General features: G+C 37.8%; 1 pseudogene; it reads left to right on the forward strand.

Annotated features, from left to right (window-relative positions):
- Positions 1-298: 298 nt before the first annotated feature.
- On the forward strand, positions 299-1,048 carry LOC123939299 (annotated as a pseudogene).
- The last annotated feature ends 18,465 nt before the right edge of the window (positions 1,049-19,513 follow it).

The raw sequence follows: 19,513 nt of genomic DNA on the forward strand, positions 1-19,513 counted from the left end.
CTGAACCACCCAGACACCCTAGGAAGAGTTGTCTTTATTCATGTTTTTGCTTACTGGGTTCTTTTTTCCTTCCTGATGTTTCAAGGTTCCCTTTTCTTTTCTTTCCTTTCCTTTCCTTTTCTTTTTAAAAAATTTTATAGGCTCAATTTATTCCATGTGTTTCTTTTTTTAATCTGATAACAGTTTATTATCCAGAATATATCAATAACTCTTACAACTCAACAATAAAAAGACAAATAACTCAGTTGTTTAAATGCACAATGATCTGACTAGACATTTCTCCAGATGAGATATACGCATGGCCAATGTGCAGATTGAAAGTTGCTCCACGTCATTAGTCAATAGGGAAAGGTAAATCAAAACCACAATTAGATACCATTTCATACTCACTAGCACAGCTAGAATTTTTAAAAAACCAGACAACACCAAGTGTTGGCCAGAAGGTGGAAAGACTGGAACATTGTTGGCTGAAATGTAAAATGGTACAGTTGCTTTAGAAAATAATTCAGAAGTTTCACAAATACATATAGTTATCATATGATCTTGTAATTTCCATACATAGGTATAAAACCAAGAGACTTAAAAACATATTTTTGCACAAAATGTGTAAACAAATGCTCATGGCAGCAAGATGGCATCTGCCAGCAGGGTCGTTCAGGTAGTCAAGCCACATACTCCATTATAAGATTCCCTGACAGAAGAGACAATCCTAAACCTAATGTATCAGAAGTTTGAGATCAGCAGGACTACCATCTCACTCTTCTTCAATTTCACAGCATTCTAAGGGAAGTAAATCACCAGATTTGCTGATGCATCAGGGTCCACCGGATACTGCAGAAATAATAAAAACATTACCTCAGAAATACAGAAGGAAACTTGTATCTCAAGAAGAAATTGAATTTATCCAACATGGAGGTCCGGAATAATCACTGACAGTGTGGCTGCTATTTGTCATCAGACAAAAAAAATAGTCTTTACAATACTGTCCAAAAATCCAAAATGGCACATGAGAAATTATATAGCAAACAACTTGAATACTCTGCAAAAAGAAAAAAAAGAAATATAGAAAATTTAGATGGACAGTTGTATCTTCTAATATATGTATCTTGGTCAGCTTCTGCAAAAGCTTACCTAATTGTTTATATGCTTATTAAAGTATACATTAAAAAAAAAAAAGTAAAAGAACCTAAAGGTCATCATCTGATGAATGGACAAAATGTGGTATATACATAGAATGGAATATTTTTCAGCTGTAAAATGGGGCTAAGTATGATTTTGCTACAACATGAATGAACTTTGAAAACATTATGCCAAGTAAAGCATGCCAGATACAAAAAGTGACATATTGTATGATTTCATTTACATAAAATGCCCAGAATAGGCAAATCAGAAAGTTGATTGGTAGTTATGAAGGACTAGGCAAAGGGAAGAATGGGGAAACACTGATAACTCAGTTTGGGGGGGAATGATGAAGATATTCTATGATTACATAGTGGTGATAGTTGCATAATCTTGTGAGTATCTGTGATTCATCAGACTTACACAATACACAGTGCTCACCATAACACATACCCTCCCCGGTGTCTATCACCCAGCCATGCCAGCTCCCCCACCCCCTCCACTCCAGCAACCCTCAGATGTTTCCTGAGATTAAGAGTCTCTTGTGGTTTGTCTCCCGCTGTGGTTTCATTTTGTTTCATTTTTTCCCTCTCTTCCCCTACAATCCTCTGCCTTGTTTCTCAAATTCCATGTATCAGTGAGATCATATGATAATTGTCTTTCTCCTATTGACTTAGTTCTCTTGCATAATACCCTCCAGTTCCATCCACATAGTTGGAAATGGCCAGATTTCATTTTTTGATGGCTGTGTAATATTACATCATGTATATATACACCACATCTTCTTTATCTATTCACCTATCGATGGGCATCTGGGCTCTTTCATGGTTTGGCTGTTGTGGACATTGTTGCTATAAACATTGGGGTGCAGGTGCCCCTTTGGATCACTAACTTTGTATCTTCAGGGTAAATACCCAGTAGTGCAATCGCTGGGTTGTAGCATAGCTCTATTTTCAACTCTTTGAGGAATCTCTGTACTGTTTTCCAGAGCGGCTGTACCAGCTTGCATTCCCATTATCGTTTCTTTTCTGTTTAGAAAACTTTTAGAGTAGGTCTACTGATGATCAATTCTTAGTTTCTCTTCATCTGAAAAAGGCTTGATTTCTACTTTATTTTTGGAAAGATATTTCCATTAGATAAAGGATTTGGGGTTGACAGTTCTTTTCTTTCAGTTCTTTAAAAATGGTATGGCTTATTTCCTTCTGGCCGCCATAGTTTTTGATTACTAATCCACTATCATTTGGATTGTTTTCCCCTTATAGGTAAGGTGTTTTCTTTTTTTGTTGCTTTCGGGACCTTTACTTTGTTCAAAATTTGGCTATCGTGCATAATTGGTGTAGATTTCCTTGGGTTTATCCTGGATGGGAATATTTTCACCTTCTTCAATCTGTAGGCTTATGTATTTTGCCAAATAGTTCTCAGTCACCTATTATTTCTTTTTTTTTTTTTTAATTTATTTATTTGACAGAGAGAGACACAGTGAGAGAGGGAATACAAACAGGGGGAGTGAGAGAGGGAGAAGCAGGCTTCCCGCCACGCAGGGAGCCCGATATGGGGCTTGATCCCAGGATGCTGGGATCATGACCCGAGCCGAAGGCAGAGGCCCAACCCACTGAGCCACCCAGGCGCTCCTCAACTATTATTTCTTCAAGTGCTTTTCTAGCCCCACACTCTTTCTTCATATCTTCCAGGGACTCTAAAACATAAATGTTAGATCATTTGTTATAGTTCTACAGGTCCCTTAGCTCTGTTAATTTTTTATAGTCTATTTTCTTTCTGTTGTTCAAATTAGGTAATTTTTATTATTTTATCTTACAGCTCACTGGGTTTTTGTTTTTTTTTTTTTTGGTCCCCATTTTGATGTTGAGCTCATCCACTGAGTTTCTTTTTTTAATTTCAGTTATTGTATTTTTCAGTTCAAAATTCCAAAGAAGACATTCAGATGGCTAGCAGACACATGAAAAGATGCTCAACATCACTCTTCATCAGGGAAATACAAATCAAAACCACAAAGAGGTATCACTTCAGACCTATCAAAATGGCTAAAATTAACAACACTGGAAACAGTAGGTGCTGGCAGGGGTGAGGAGAAAGGGGAAGCCCCTTACACTGTTTGTAAGAATGCAAACTGGTGCAGCCATTCTGGAAAATAGTATGGAGGTTCCTCAAAAAGTGAAACATACAATTACCCTCTGACCCAGCAGTTGAACTACTAGGTATTTATCCAAAGGATACAAAAATACTGATTCAAAGGAACACGTGCACAGTGATGTTTATAGTAGCATTATCAACAATAGCCAAATTATGGAGGGAGCCTAAAAGTCCACCAACTGAAGAATGGATAAAGAAGATGTGAGATATGTATCTTTATATCTATATATCTATATTTATATTTACATCGATATCTATATATAGACATAGATTTAATAGAAAAAAAGATTTTATTTTTTTATTTGACAGAGAGAGAGAGACAACGAGAGGGAACACAAGCAGGGGGAGTTGGAGAGGGAGAAGCAGGCTTCCTACTGAGCAGGGAGCCCAATGTGGGACTCAGCCCCAGGACCCTGGGATCATGACCTGAGCCGAAGGCAGATGCTTAATGACTGAGCCACCCAGGCGCCCCATTTTTAAAATTTTTTTATTTCTTATCTTAACTTTTCAGCTTCTGAGACTCTGGAAGGGATATTTTTGTTTTTCATGCTTGGCTTATTAAAAAACAAACAAACAAGCAAACAAACAAAACAAAACTTTTTAAAAAATCCTTCTGCTGGTAAAATCATTTTCATCATCATAAAAATCCGATTCATAATTTTAACAACACATCACAGGGTGCCCTTGGCTCTGGCCACAAGGAGGCTTTGCCGGGGTGGGGACTGGGAGAGGGAGAGAGGCCCTGGCCTCTCACATGTACCATTCCTCGAAGTTGGAGGAGAGGCCACTGTGGCCGCCAACTTCCTGCTGCCCCCTGCCAGAGCTGCTGCCGCCCCTGCCACCTGCCCTGCTGTATATAAATATATATGCGCACACAAAGAAGTATCACTCAGCCATCCATTTGTTTCTTATTTATATCTTCTATTCTTTGCTAGGACTTTCTCTTTGTTAGGACTTTCTATTTTGTTTTGAGTGTATTTGTGATTGCTCATTGAAACACTTTTTATTATGGCTGTTTTAAAATCTTTGTTAGGTAATTCTAGGATTGCTATCATCTTTATATTTGGATCTGTTGACTGTACTTTTTTAGTCTGTTTTAGATTTTCCTGGTTCTTGGTATAATAACTGATCGCCAGTTGAAACCTGGATATTTTGGTATGTTAAGAGATTCTAGATCTGGGGCACCTGGGCGGCTCAGTCGGTTAAGCGTCTGCCTTCGGCTCATGATCTCAGGGTCCTAGGATCGAGCCCCACATCAGCCTCTCTGCTTCCTCTCTCTCTCTCTCTCTCTCTCCCCTGCTGCTCTGCCTACTTGTGATCTCTCTCTTTTGGTCAAATAAATTTAAAAAAAAAGAGAGAGATTCTAGATCTTATTTAAATCTCAAGTGGTTTTCTCTGACGCCAAGGGAAGGAGGGGTGCCACCTCCTTAATGCCAGTGAAGGCGAAGATAGCAGACCATCTAGGTTATTTACTCTGGCTCCTTTGTTACACAAGGGAGAATACTCCTTACTGCTAGTGGGCAGGAATGGAAGTTCCAGTTCACCAGATCTTCACTGATATTTTCCTGGATGGGAAGCCTCCTTACTGCTCTCTATCTCTATCTCTATCCACCACTGATAACGCACAGAAAAAGGGAGTGGCCTCATTTCTCCTGGAGAGTGGTGTAAATCCTTACTTCCATCTAGGTTCCTTTGATACCACTCTAGTAGGAAGAGAGAGGGGTATCCTGTTACTGTTGGGTGGGGATTGAAGTCCATGCTTCCCATGTGGTCTCCACTGACACCCCGGGTATGTGTGCATGAGAGGCTGGTTCATTACTGTCCAGAGGGATGAATGTCCCAGTTCCCTACTTCTCTGATAAGTAAGTGAGTATTAGGATGCCTTATTCCAGCCTGGCGTATTCCAGCCTGGTGGAAGACTAGGGTCCTCACTTATCCTTTGCTGGTGGGGTTGGAAGTAAGGGTGGAGGTGGGGTCAGTTTCTTCTGTGGTTCCTATTTTGTTTGGTGTTTATTTTTTAAACATTTTTTTGTTTTAGACTGCTCCTTTCCTGGACGTTTGGCTAAACAGCAGACTGCTGTTGTTGTTTATGTATGTTTTATTCACCAGTGTTTCTGGGTTGCTGACTTCTTCAGCTCCAAGTCTGGAATATAGGAGGCAAAAAGAAAAAGTAGGAACCCACCACCACGTTGTTACTTGGGTCCTAAGGTTCCTAGCCCACCTGCCTTCTTCACCTTTTAGTCTTCTTATATTTGCTTTATATATAATATTAAGGGTTTTGTATTGTATTTAGTGAGAGGAATAGGGAAAAGTGCATCTACTCCACCTTCCTGGAAGGGAAGTCCTTGTAAAAATTTGTTTTTAAGCATTAGATCTTCCAGATTCCAGATGCTCTGATTGCATAATTTGTGTGCTTGTTATTTGTGTGAAAGGTGCCCTTTCATGTTGGTTTATCCCTTGAAAAATTAATGAATTTTCCTGAAATAAATGAGTTATTACGTTTCAAGTAAAGCATTTAAATAGATGGTAATTTTAAAAAACGTTGTTTTTAAGTGGAATTTTACTTTCTATTAATCAGTGTTTCTTTTTTTTTTTTTTGGAGGGGTTAGGGAAGGTGTCAAAAGACTTGTTTGAGAATCTGATTAAAACACTATAACTTCTGCCCCCAAATTTTGCTTGCCATTTATGCTATATATAAATATATCATGAGGGGCATATAGAGCATATAGAGCCTGGTAAATAATCTGCTTTCTGTATTGGTAACATGAGCCGTGAAGTTGACAATCTAGGTCTTCCTTACTTTAATACCTATATTATATTTCTTATTCCTCTCTTAAGCACTCAGTGTTTTCTGTCACTTATTTATTTCTAGCTAGCTATATGTAGGAATCTTCTAATCACATAGGCCATATTGCTATCTTTGGATTGTCCATAACTTGGCATGAAAAGAAATCATTGTGTGAAAAAAAGGTATTGGTAAGATTTTCTGTCTGTTGAACAAAAGATTTGATGCTGGATGACTATTGCTGAGGAAGGATTGCTAAAGAGAGTTTTTCAGTTATTTATTGCTGTGTAACATGTCCCCCTAAAACTTAGTGGTTTAAAACCACAACTATTAATTGTTTCTCAAAATTCTCTGGATTGATAATCTGGATGGTTTTTCTGCTGGTCTTGACTGGGATCACATGATTGCATTTTTATGATGATTTGATTGAGGCTGGAGGCCCAAGATCTCCTCCCTAATACTTCTGGCAGTTGATATTAGCAGTCAGCTGGGGCACCTTGGTCCTCCTTCACATGGCCTCATCCTCCATTTGGTGAGATTAGACTTCTTTAATGTGTGGTAGTCTCAGTGTTCCAAGAGAGAAAAATATGAAAACTGTAAGGCCTCTGAAGGCCTTGTCCTTGAGTCACATGGTATTACTTCTACTGCATTCTGCTGGCCAAAGCAAGTCACAGGGCCAGCCCAGATTCGAGCAGAAGGGAAATAGATTCCATCTCTTGATGGGAAGAGGGGCAGAGTCACACTACAAAAGGGCATATGAGATGAGGGGTATTGTGGCCATTCCTACAAACATTCTACCACAGGGGACAAGGAAGTATAATGTTGATGAAGTAGAGGAGGTGATTTGTGCAGAAGGTTAGTGAGGAGTAGGGTGAGCTACTGACACGAGGCCATGTGTCCTGGAACAAACTCAAGCTATGCACAGCAGCCAAAGAAAAGAGTGTAGAGCATTTGGCAGGCAGACTTTCTGTGATGACTAGCTCTGGGGACTACTCGTTTTGACTTGGCCAGTGGACAGAACTTGGCTTTTTTCCCTAGAGTTTTCTCCCTTTTGTAAGCAAAGGCTGAAGTCAACAGGCTATAGTTCAATTTGGATACATAATCGCCTGGGACAAAGTTTTTTTTTCCCCCAGGCTAAGCACCCCATGGACTTAAAAATTTCAAATATGAAATGAAGCTGTCTGCAAAACACCTATTATGCAAACATTTTGGCTGCTAAAATGGTGTTGTAAGCAATGAAAAAATGAAGACTATGGGGTTATTCAAAATTGTTGGTACTTATAACCCAAAGGATTAGTAGCATTAATTTAGTAAACTAGCTTTAAGAGGATATGTGGGTATTTCTGGATAAGGCTGATGCCTTATCATCCAGTACTGCACCAGCTGGAAATCTCAGGTGAGATGTTCATGTCAGGCATTCACTTCTGGAACATGAGCAGGGAGTAGACATGTGACTGTGCCTATGAGATCAAGTGTGTGCTGAATCAGCAATAGCCAGGAAAGAGTAATCACATGCCTGCATACCAGCACTCACTGTGTATCCAGTCCTGTCTTATAGAAGGCCAGCTTTTCAGGTTTCACCATTTGGGATCTCTGAGCTCTAAATATACAACCTTACTCTAACATAGTAGTAAGGAACAACCTAATGTGACTAAAACATGGCAGTGATTACTAAGAGAGATCTTCAAAAGCTACCTTATTGTTCTATATGTATTTCATTCCTTTAACTGAAATATTCCAGGAGTGTTGGCAATAGAGAAGACACTCCCATGGAAGATAATCAAAGGTAGTGTGTGAGGCTGATCTTAGACACGTATAGAATAGCAAAGTGATCTGAAGGATTTTAAGAAAGGAATAAACGCAGAAGAATATTCTTTCCAGATCATTTCTCATCTGAAATTTTACCACTAGACCAATTCTTTCTCTCTCTCCTTCTCTTCTTTCTAACAGTTTCCTGTAGACTTTCTCTATTAAAGGGCAAATATTCCTGGTATGTTGCTATATAGGGCTTCATGAGATAGTGGACATCATATAAATCTTGATTTCTGATTCTGTCCTTACTAATGGAAGTTACTAAACTTCTGTTGGACTCACTGGGTTTTGTGGGGATTCAGCTTCATTATATGTATGTTTATACATACATATATGCATGCACATACATACATAGGTGTGTGTGTATATATATATATAATAGAACTTTATGTATATATACATATATATGTATGTGTGTGTGTGTGTGTGTGTGTGTGTGTGTGTGTATATATATATTTGTCTATCCATCCTGTACCCTCATCTTTCCATCCTGAAAAATAATGGATGTTCAATAAACATTAATTTCCTGTTTTTCTTAAAATAGCAAACTAGAAAACTACCTAGGTGATATTTTTTTTCACTGTTCTTTCTTGACATTATGGCAGATCTTTGTAACTTGGGGTCTACGGGGAGAAAAGGGGGTTCTGTGAACTTGAATGAGGAACAGTTATGTCTTTATTTTCATTTATCTTTAACTGAAATTTCATATTTCCTTCAATTAAAAATGTAAACTACAAACCACAACAATATTAGCAAAACCAATATGAGACTTTGTCACCAATAGGAGTAACAAATATTTTCATGTCACATTAAAAATTTACAGAAAGTTTGAAACATGATTTATTTTTTTTTCTCATTTTATTTATTTTTTCAGCGTAACAGTATTCATTCTTTTTGCACAACACCCAGTGCTCCATGCAAAACGTGCCCTCCCCATTACCCACCACCTGTTCCCCCAACCTCCCACCCCTGACCCTTCAAAACCCTCAGGTTGCCCCAACCTCCCACCCCTGACCCTTCAAAACCCTCAGGTTGTTTTTCAGAGTCCATAGTCTCTTATGGTTCGCTTCCCCTCCCCAATGTCCATAGCCCGCTCCCCCTCCCCCAATCCCACCTCCCCGCAGCAACCCCCAGTTTGTTTTGTGAGATTAAGAGTCATTTATGGTTTGTCTCCCTCCCAATCCCATCTTGTTTCATTTATTCTTCTCCTATCTCCTACCCCCCCATGTTGCTTCTCCATGAAACATGATTTATATTCATGATTACTTTGAATGGATAGTTATTAGACTGCTACTAGGTCTTGTTATTGAATGCACCAATAAAGATGCATACATATTACTATTTCACAAATTTATTTAGCGATTTGGTATGTGCATTCCATTATAATTGGTTTTATTTTTAATTTTATGCATTTTATTTTATGGATTTAGAAACATTCTAAGATGAGATCCATGTTCAGTAAAAGAAAAAGTTAAAATATTCTACTTGGGGGGAGGAGTCAAGATGGCGGAGAAGCAGCAGGCTGAGACTACATCAGGTAGCAGGAGATCAGCTAGATAGCTTATCCAAACATTGCAAACACCTACAAATCCAACGGGAGATTGAAGAGAAGAAGAACAGCAATTCTAGAAACAGAAAATCAACCACTTTCTGAAGGCAGGACTGGCGGAGAAGTGAATCCAAAGCGATGGGAAGATAGACCGCAGGGGGAGGGGCCGGCTCCTGGCAAGCGGCTGAGCAACGGAGTACTAAATCGGGACTTTTAAAAGTCTGTTCCGCTGAGGGACATCGCTCCAGAGGTTGTAGACATGACTGTTTTTTAGAAATTTAGCATTTTATTCAAAAAAGTTCTCCACAATGATTAAGTTTAGTATTGAACAGCTAAAATATTTGTGTATGGATGACATTAAACTATAACATACTTATACAATAGAATACAAACTAGCATTAAAAGGAACAAAGAATAGTTATATATACTACTGTGGAATAATTTTCAGGATATACTGTTAATTTAAAAAAGAAAAAGAAGACATTTTTATAGTATTCCACCTTTTATCTAAGAGGTATACAAATAAATGTAAAATAAAAAATATATGCTAGTTACCTTACTTTTCTAAAAATGACCTAAATGAAATGAAATATCCTGTATTATGTCCTGGAACAGAAAGAGGATGTTAATGGAAAAACTAGTGAAATATGAGTAAAAGTCTGTAATTTAGTTGTTAGTGTTGTGCCAGTTATTAATTTCTCATTTTTGACAAATGTATGATGATTATGTGAGACGTCAACATTGGGGAAAGCTTGATAAAGGGGATATAGACCTCTCTCTGCTATTTTTGCAACTTTTCTGAAAACTGAAAATTATTTGAAAATAAAGCTTAATAAAAGAATAAAGAAAAATGGAAGGGTAAACCAGAAATTAATAAAAATATTTAGTGCAAAGGAAGGAAGAGGATAGAGACAGTAGGAATAGAAACTAGAAACTTCCAAATATACATGGTTTTGTAGATTGAACTCAGCCTAACCACTGAAATGTTGTTTTATGAAATTATGAGAGAATTAAAGAAAAAAGTCCCTAAAATCACAAGTAAAATGAAACCTAAAGTACCTACTTTTGCCCTGCTGGCTTAGTCACATTAAGAGGAATTGATTTCAAGTAATTTTAGAACAGAATAATTTGACTACACACTGCTAGTGGGCTATAGCCTATGGCTGAAGCAAAAATAATTTAAACTGCCTTTGGTAATAATATTGTAATAATTATATTAATATTGTCATTTTTTTCAAGATTTTATTTATTGAGAGCACAAGCAGAGTAGGGGGAGGAGCAGAGGGAAAGAGAGGAAACAGACTCCCTGTTGAGCAGGGAACCAGAACCTGGGGCTAGATTCCAGGTCATGACCTTAGCCTAAGGCAGATGCTTAACCGACTGAGCCATCCAGGCACCCAACTACTGTTATTTTGAACCAATGTTTATATATGTGTGCTATGTGTATATAATATATAGTAAGATAACAGTAAGAAATAATGTTAATGTCATTACTAAATCAGTATTTTTAGTATAAGATAAAGAGATAAAAACATAAAATCAAAGAAGTAAAAAAAACTCTGTAGTTATATATTTGAATTGGAAATACTGGTATAATTTATGATGACTTTCTCATAAAAATGATCAGTGATACCATGATTTCCTAATTTATTGGTAATTAAAAACAGCAAAATACATGGTGGTAAAAAGGAAGGTCTGCTCTTTATAGCTACTGTCAAATGAGGGGAAAAGGTATTTGAGGTAATAAGTACAGGAGGAAATCATACTTCATACTTCATCATTGAGGATGTTATGGTAAAATGAATGATATTTGTAATCATGATATGAATCAAGAAAAGCTCCATTTGTGACCATGTCCTCTCTTGGAGAGCAGTCAAATGTTTCACTATATTAGAAAATAAATAAGGGGCGCCTGGGTGGCTCAGTGGTTTAAGCCGCTGCCTTCGGCTCAGGTCATGATCTCAGGGTCCTGGGATCGAGTCCTGCATTGGGCTCTCTGCTCGGCAGGGAGCCTGCTTCCCTCTCACTCTCTCTGCCTGCCTCTCTGCCTACTTGTATCTCTCTCTGTCAAATAAATAAATAAAATCTTTAAAAAAAAAAAAGAAAATAAATAAAACATGTTTTAGCTTTTAAACATAAATTTAAGGTACATCAAAATTTATCTGGCTTTATTTCTTCCCAGATGATACTGAAAAATGAAGAGTGATTATTTTCAAACACTTCCAAATGTGAGCTAATGTCTCCTACTGATTTTCACCAGGTGATTACTTAAAGCATCTTGGTAGGAATAACAAATGTCTGGTCTGAGTCTATATTTATGAAAGGAATTGGCTGATAAGTAGTTATGTGAATCCATGTGCCTCTCAGAATGTAAGTGCTGCTGAATAGGTCATTGCAAGATGGTCAGGGCTGTCTAAATATATAGTTAATCTCCAAATGAATTTGGAGTATCAACTCCTTTCCCCATAGTACTTTGCACATGAGACATCACTGTACTGACTTACTTAAAATTCTTTCAATCCAATTCCCTCTCCTTATTTATCTCTTCATGTCTTAAAAATTACTAGCAATATAATTTGCTTTACATTTTAAGCTTATAATTTATTGAGTCACTAAGTTCAGCTATCAATGGCATGAATAGTATTATTTGAACTTGTCCATAGGTGAGGCAGTCAGGCACTAATAGCTTTCTTTTTGGTAGAACAGTTAATTTCTTTAACTACATTTTTCTGTTATCTGTTTTCTGGAACTAAAAGTAGAGAAATAAGAGTACCTGAGTGGCTCAGTCAGTTGAGTGTCTGCCTGCAACTCAGGTCATATGATCCCAGGGTCCAGAGCTACATTTGGCTCTTTCCTCAGTGGGGAGTCAGCTTCTCCCTCTGCCTCTGTTTCCCTCCCCCCATTCCTCCCACCCCTTGTGCTCTTCTGGCTCATTCTCAAATAAATAAATGAAAGTCTTAGAAAAAATTCCTTAAGTAGTTATGTAAACTTTCTCAATTGCTCTTCAAGAATTTTAACAAGCTTTTGAAGTACATGTGTACTTGGAGTTGTTTGAAGACTGCCATTTTAGTGTTAGTAAAATCAGAGTCCTTTCTGTGTAACACCTAGCTGAAGTAAACTTCATTGAGAGAATAAACTTTTTAAAATGGGGCTCAGAGAAGAAAGTTGATTAATTTAGCACATTAGGTGTGAGTAGTGGGGACATTTAGACAGCTAGAAGACAAATAAGGTCAGTGGGTACCTAAGGAATCTAGAGTAGGGAGGAGAAAGAAAAAGGAAAGGAAGATCCATATCTAAGGACAAACTGCTTTTGTAATGGCACCGTGAACTGGACTGACATTGTATTCTACCTCAGCCATTTCTCTTGGTGTCTCATTCCTTACTCCATCCTCTCTCACATCTTTCCCCTTGACCTCTTTTGTTGAGGCTGGTTTGTTTATTTGTTTGTTTGCTTGTTTTTTAGGACATATCAATCAGAATATTATCACCATATCCATATCAACCAATATGCCAGAATGATCTTTTAAAATCATATGGTGGTAGCCAGGGAATGTTCTTTCTTCCTGAATAAGAAAATGAGCAAGATGAATGTCAAACCAGCAGTATTGCTTTTATCATGTGTTATTTTTTATTAACATATTATGTATTATTTATTTCAGAGGTACAGGTCTGTGAATATCAGTCTTAAACAATTCACAGCCCTCACCATAGAACACACCCTGCACAATGTCAGTCACCCAGCCACCCTATCCCCTCCAACCTTCCTCCCCTCCAGTAACCCTCAGTTGGTTTATAGCAACAATGTCCACCCAGCCACCCTATCCCTCCCACCCCACTCCCCACCAGCAACCCTCAGCTGTTTTATAGCAGCAATATCCACAGTAGCCAAACTACAGAAAGAGCCTACATGTCCATCAACAGATGAATGGATAAAGAAGATGTGGTGTATATATATACAATGGAATACTATGGGGCCATCAAAAGAACTCTTGCCATTTGCAATGATGTGGATGGAACTAGAGGGTATTATGCTAAGCAAAATAAGTCAATCAGAGAAAGATAATTATCATATGAGCTCTCGGATATGAGAAATTTGAGAGGCAGGACAGGAGGTTGTAGGGGGAAGGGAGAGAAAAATGAAACAAGATGGGACCAGGGAGGGAGATAAACCATAAGAGACTCTTGATCTCAGGAAACAAGCTGAGGGTCGTTGGGGAGAAGGAGGGTGGGAGGGATAGGGTGGCTGGGTGATAGACATTGGGGAGGGTACCTTGATCTTGATCCCAAAACAAGTCATGGTGAATAATACTTTTAATGTACTATTGGATCCTACTGGCTAGTATTTTTGTGAGAATTTTTGCATTCATGTTCATCAGGGATATTAGTTTGTAATTCTCCTTTTTGATGGGGTCTTTGGTTTGGGGATCAAGATAATGCTGGCTTCATAAAATGAGTTTGGAAGTATTCCTTCCATTTCTATTTTTTGGAACAGTTTCAGGAGAATAGGTTTAATTCCTTAAATGTTTGTTAGAATTCCTCTGGGAAGCCATCTGGCCCTGCACTCTTCTTCGTTGGGAGATTTTTGATGACTTCTTCAATTTCCTTGCTGCTTATGAGTCTGTTCAGGTTTTCTGTTTCTTCCTGGTTCAGTTTTTGGTAGTTTATACATTTCTAAGAATGCATCCATTTCTTCCAGATTGTCAAATTTGCTGGTATATAGTTGTTCATAATATGTTCTTATAACTGTTTGTATTTCTTTGGTTTTGGTTGTGATCTCTCCTCTTTCATTCATGAGTTTATTAATTTGGGTCCTTTCTCTTTTCTTTTTGATAAGTTTGGCCAGGAGCTTATCAATCTTATTAATTCTTCCAAAGAACCAGATCCTAGTTTTGTTGATCTCTTCTACTGTTCTTTGGGTTTCTATTTCATTGATTTCTGCTCTGATCTTTATTATTTCTCTTCTTCTACTGGGTTTAGCGTTTCTTTCTTGTTTTTTCTCCAGCTCCTTTAGGTGGTGTTAGGTTGTGAATTTGAGACCTTTCTTGTTTCTTGAGAAAGGCTTGTATTGCTTTATAATATCCTCCTAGGACCAACTTTGTTGCATCCTAAAGATTTTGAACAGTTGTGCTTTCATTTTCATTTGTTTCCATGAATTTTTTCAATTCTTCTTTAATTTCCTGGTTGACCCATTCATTCTTTAGTAGGATGTTCGTTAGCCACCATGTATTTGAGTTCTTTCCAACTTTCCTCTTGTGATTGAGTTCTAGTTTCAAAACACTGTGGTCTGAAAATATGCAGGGAATGATCCCAATCTTATGGTGCCAGTTGAGATCTGATTTGTGACACAGGATGTGATATGTTCTGGAGAATGTTCCACATGCAGTAGAGAAGAATGTATATTCTGTTGCTTTGGGATGGAATGTTCTGAATATATCTGTGATGACCATCTGGTCCACTGTATCATTTAAAGCCTTCATTTCCTTGCTGATCTTTTGCTTAGATGATCTGTCCATTTCAGTGAAGGGGGTGTTAAAGTCCCCTACTATTACTGTATTTTTGTAGATGTGTTTATTTGATTTTGTTATAATTGGCTTATATAATTGGCTGCTCCCCATGTTATGGCATAGATATTTAAAACTGTTAGATCTTCTTGTTGGACAGACCCTTTAAGTATGATATAGTGTCCTTCCTCATCTCTTATTATAGTCTTTGGTTTAAAATCTAATTTGTCTGATATAAGGATTGCTACCCCAGCTTTGTTTTGATGTCCATTAGCATGGTAAATTGTTTTCCACCTCCTCACTTTAAATCTGAAGGTGTGTTTGGGTCTAAAATGAGTCTCTTACAGACAGCATATCAATGAGTCTTGAATTTTTATTCATTCTGACACCCTGTGACTTGATTGGGGCATTTAGCTCATTTACATCAGGATAACTATTGAAAGATATGAATTTAGTGCCACTGTATTGCCTGTAAGGTGACTGTTACTGTACATTGTCTCTGTTCCTTTCTGCTCTGTTACTTTTTGGCTCTTTCTTTGCTTAGAGGACCCCTTTCAATATTTCCTGTAGAGCTGGTTTAGTGTTTGCAAATTCTTTTATTTTTTATTTGTTCTGGAAGCTTTTTATCTCTCCTTCTATTTTTAATGACAGCCTAGCTGGATATAGTATTCTTGGATGCATATTTTTCTCATTTGTATTTTGTATTTTCTCTGAATATATCATGCCAGTCCTTTCTGGCCTGCCAGGTTTCTGTGGATAGGTCTGCTGCTAATCTAACATTTCTACTGTTGTAGGTTACAGATTTCTTATTCCAAGCTGCTTTCAGGATTTTCTCATTGTCTCTGAGACTTACAAGTTTTACTGTTAGAAGATGGGAGTTGACCTATTTTTATTGATTTTGAGTGGGGGTTCCCTGACTCCTGGATTTTGATGTCCAAACTAGGGAAGTTCTCAACTGTAATTTTCTCTGGTATACCTTCCACCCTTCTCTATCTTTCTTTTTCTTCTGGGATCCCAATTATTTGAATATTGTTTCATCTTATGGCATCGCTTACCTCTCAAATTCTACCCTCGTGATCCAGTAGTTGTTTATCTTTCTTTTTTTCAGCTTCTTTATTCTGCATCATTTGATCTTCTATATCACTAATTCTCTCTTCTGCCTCATTTATCCTAGGAATAGGAGCCTCCATTTTTTATTGCACCTCATCAATAACCTTTTTATTTCAACTTGATTAGATTTTAGTTCTTTTGTTTCTCCAGAAAGGGATTCTCTATTATATTCTGTACTTTTATAAAGCCCAGCTAGTATATTTCTAATCATCATTCTGAACTCTAGTTCCAACATCTTACTAATGTTCATATTGATTAGGTCCCTGGCAGTCGGTACTGCCTCTTATTCTTTTTTTGAGGTGAGTTTTTCTGTTTTGTCCTTTTGTCCAGAGAATAGATGAATGAGAGAACAAAATGCTAAAAGGGTAACAATGACCCCAGAAAAATATACACTAAAAAAATCAGAAGAGACCCACAAACGGGGGAAGAAGAAAAGAAGAATAAAAAGAATACGATCATGCTGGTGAATAGAACAGAGCCACACACTGGATTTTGGGTGTATTTTGGTCTGTTCGAAGAAACTTGCCTCCCAAAATTTTAATGAAAGGAAAACTTATATATGTACAAAAATAAAGGTAAATATGTGAAGGGATGGAATATGCCTGTAAAGATGAAAATTTTAAAAAAAGATTTTAAAAAAGGAATTGATAAAATGAGAAGTTAGTTTAAAAAAGAAAAAAAATTAAAAAAAAAAAGAGAGAGAATGTGATCAGGCGGGAGACTGGAATAAAGCCATACACTAGATTTAGGGTATATTTTGTTTGGTCTATTAGAAGAAACTGTATCCCTGAATTTTAAAAAAAGAAAAACTTATATATATACAAAAAATAATGTTAGATACAATGACAGGATAGAATGTGACTGTAAAAATTTAAAAAGATTTTTAAAAAAGGAATTGATAAGATGTTGGTTAAAATAGGAAAGAGAAAAAATTCAAAATCAATCAATCAATCAATAAATTAAAAAAAATTAACTTTGAAAGACTAAAGAATCATGGGGGGAAAGCCATGAATTCTCTGTGCTGTAGTCCCCTAGCACTAGTGTTTTGCAGTTCTCATTGATCAGCAAACTTGGTCTTGGCTGGATGTTCTTGCTGATCTTCTGGGGGAGGGGCCTCTTGCAGTGATTCTCAAGTGTCTTTGCCCTGGACAGAATTGCACCACCCTTGCCAGGGGCCAGGCTAAGTATTCTGCTCAGGTTTGCTTTCAGTAGCTTTTGTTCCCTGAAAGATTTATGTACAGCTTTGGAGGAGGAGAAGGAAGATGGTGGCCTCCCAGTCCCCAGCCCAGAGGAGCCAAGAGCTCAGGGACCCACTCTTCAGTGAGCCCTCAGAGAAAAGCAGTCACTCCCATCTCCCTGGTCTCTGTCCACACTCTGAGCTTACCCAGCCTTTGACTGAGCATTTTTATCTCTGGCATGTGACCCCATGTGGAATCTCCAAACACAGCAGATTCCTGCAACATGCTCCTGCACCACTCTTCCTGGTAGAGGAAGGGGGGTCTCCTTGGATCTCCCACTTGTGGCGTTCCTGCTCCAAGAGAAATGGTCTGACTGTGCCATGGATTAGTTTATGACTACCCCAAGCTAAGAGCCTCCTCCTTGGCTCTGTCTTTGCAGCTGGCTTTCCTGCTTTGATACCTGGGAGCTCTGCCACACTCAGGCACCCTCCCCCCATCTTTCTGTGACCCTGAGGATCCTGACCACACTGTCCCAGTGAGGATTCCACTCCCTTCTTAGCCATTGGAGTGACAACCCTTTCACAAAGCAGACTTCTGAAAGTTCTGATTTCAGGCTCTGCTACTTTCTCACTTGCCAAGAGTCAGCTTCTCCCACCGTGGTCTGTCTTCCTGTATATCACCTCAGATTCACATCTCCACACTTTCTACCTTCTAGAAAGTGGTCGCTTTTCTGTTCACAGAACTGCTGCTTTTATTCTCTTCAATCTGTTGAGTTTGGAGGTGTTCAGAATGAATTCCTGGGACCAGATGAAATTTAGGTCTCCTATCCTCTGCCATCTTATGTCTCCCTTCAATACATATCTTTCTAAAAGGGTATATAATAAGTGGTCCATCAACAATATTAAGAATAAACTTATTTACATTTTGACTTCTGAGAGGGAAAAAATGGAATAAAATTGAAGTTTTTGGAGAAAGATATATAAAATTTCCAACTATTAAGAAGGGCTTATTCCTGTATTTTTTAAAAGATTTTATTTATTTGTCAGAGAGAGAGAGCAAGTACACAAGCAGGCAGAGTGGCAGGCAGAGGCAGAGAGAGAAGCAGGCTACCTGCCAACCAAGGAGCCTGATGCGGGACTCTGTCCCAGGACCCTAGGATCATGACCTGAGCCGAAGGCAGTGGCTTAACCGACTGAGCCACCCAGGCATTTATTTATGAAATAAAACAGATTATTTCATTTTAGTAGAAAATTGCATGTATGTGCCATTGGACACATTCTAAAAAGTGATACAATAGTCTTATGTCAATACTTACAATACAATGGCAGTTACATCATTTATAAATATTTGTCTTATAAGAAGAATTTTGGATGTGAATTTAAAAATGTGCCAGATTTATATTTTTTCAAAATTCTGTTAGAAGAGCAAAGTTGTTTCACACCACTATATTTGCCAATAGTGAGGTAATTTTGTGGCACATTGAGCAGGTTATAACCAAGTTTGGAAAACACAATATGCTTTGAAGGCTCAGAAGGCCCACTGGAACCACCTGCTCTTCCACCATCCAGAATGCCTGGATATAGTCAGAGGTCTCACTGGTATCTGAAACATTTTATGTGATTTCTCTTTCAAATACTTAATTCACATTTTCACTCTGTTATCAAAGGATGGACAGTATTTCACTAAATCTTATCTGAAATTAACTACTCATTTTAATTTTTAAGCAATACCATCATCACTAACAATGTGTCATTTAGAGATGGGAGCTCTTAAATGGGACAGGACACTCTCCCAGGAATCCCTAGTCCCAGCTTGGCCACTACCAGCTAAATGAATTTAGGCAATTCTGGTAAACTGTGAAATCTCAGTCTTTAAATCTGTAGGAGGAAGAAAATATTTGCTTTTGTACGTCACTGGGTTTTTGTAAGAAAAGATGTGTTACTTCTTGCTAAACTGCTAAGATCTATATAAAACTGAAGTTATTTTCATTATTATTATTTGACCAAAAATGATTACTGATTATTTACTATGCCTCTAGCACTATGCTAAACACTACCAGGAAATAGAAATATATGATCCAATTTCCATCCTTTAAGGACTGCCAAACTAATTGGAGGACATGAGAGTGAGAAGGATGTTGGTATAGTAAGAATAAAATAACATATAATGGTAATCATCAAGACAGTATGGTACTGGCACAAAAACAGACACACAGATCAATGGAGCAGAATAGAGAGCCCAGAAACTGACCCTCAACTCTATGGCCAACTAATCCTTGACAAAACAGGATATAATTTCCAATGGAAAA

The sequence above is a fragment of the Meles meles genome, chromosome 3 (assembly GCF_922984935.1).
Source record: "Meles meles chromosome 3, mMelMel3.1 paternal haplotype, whole genome shotgun sequence".
NCBI classification, from domain to species: Eukaryota; Metazoa; Chordata; class Mammalia; order Carnivora; family Mustelidae; genus Meles; species Meles meles.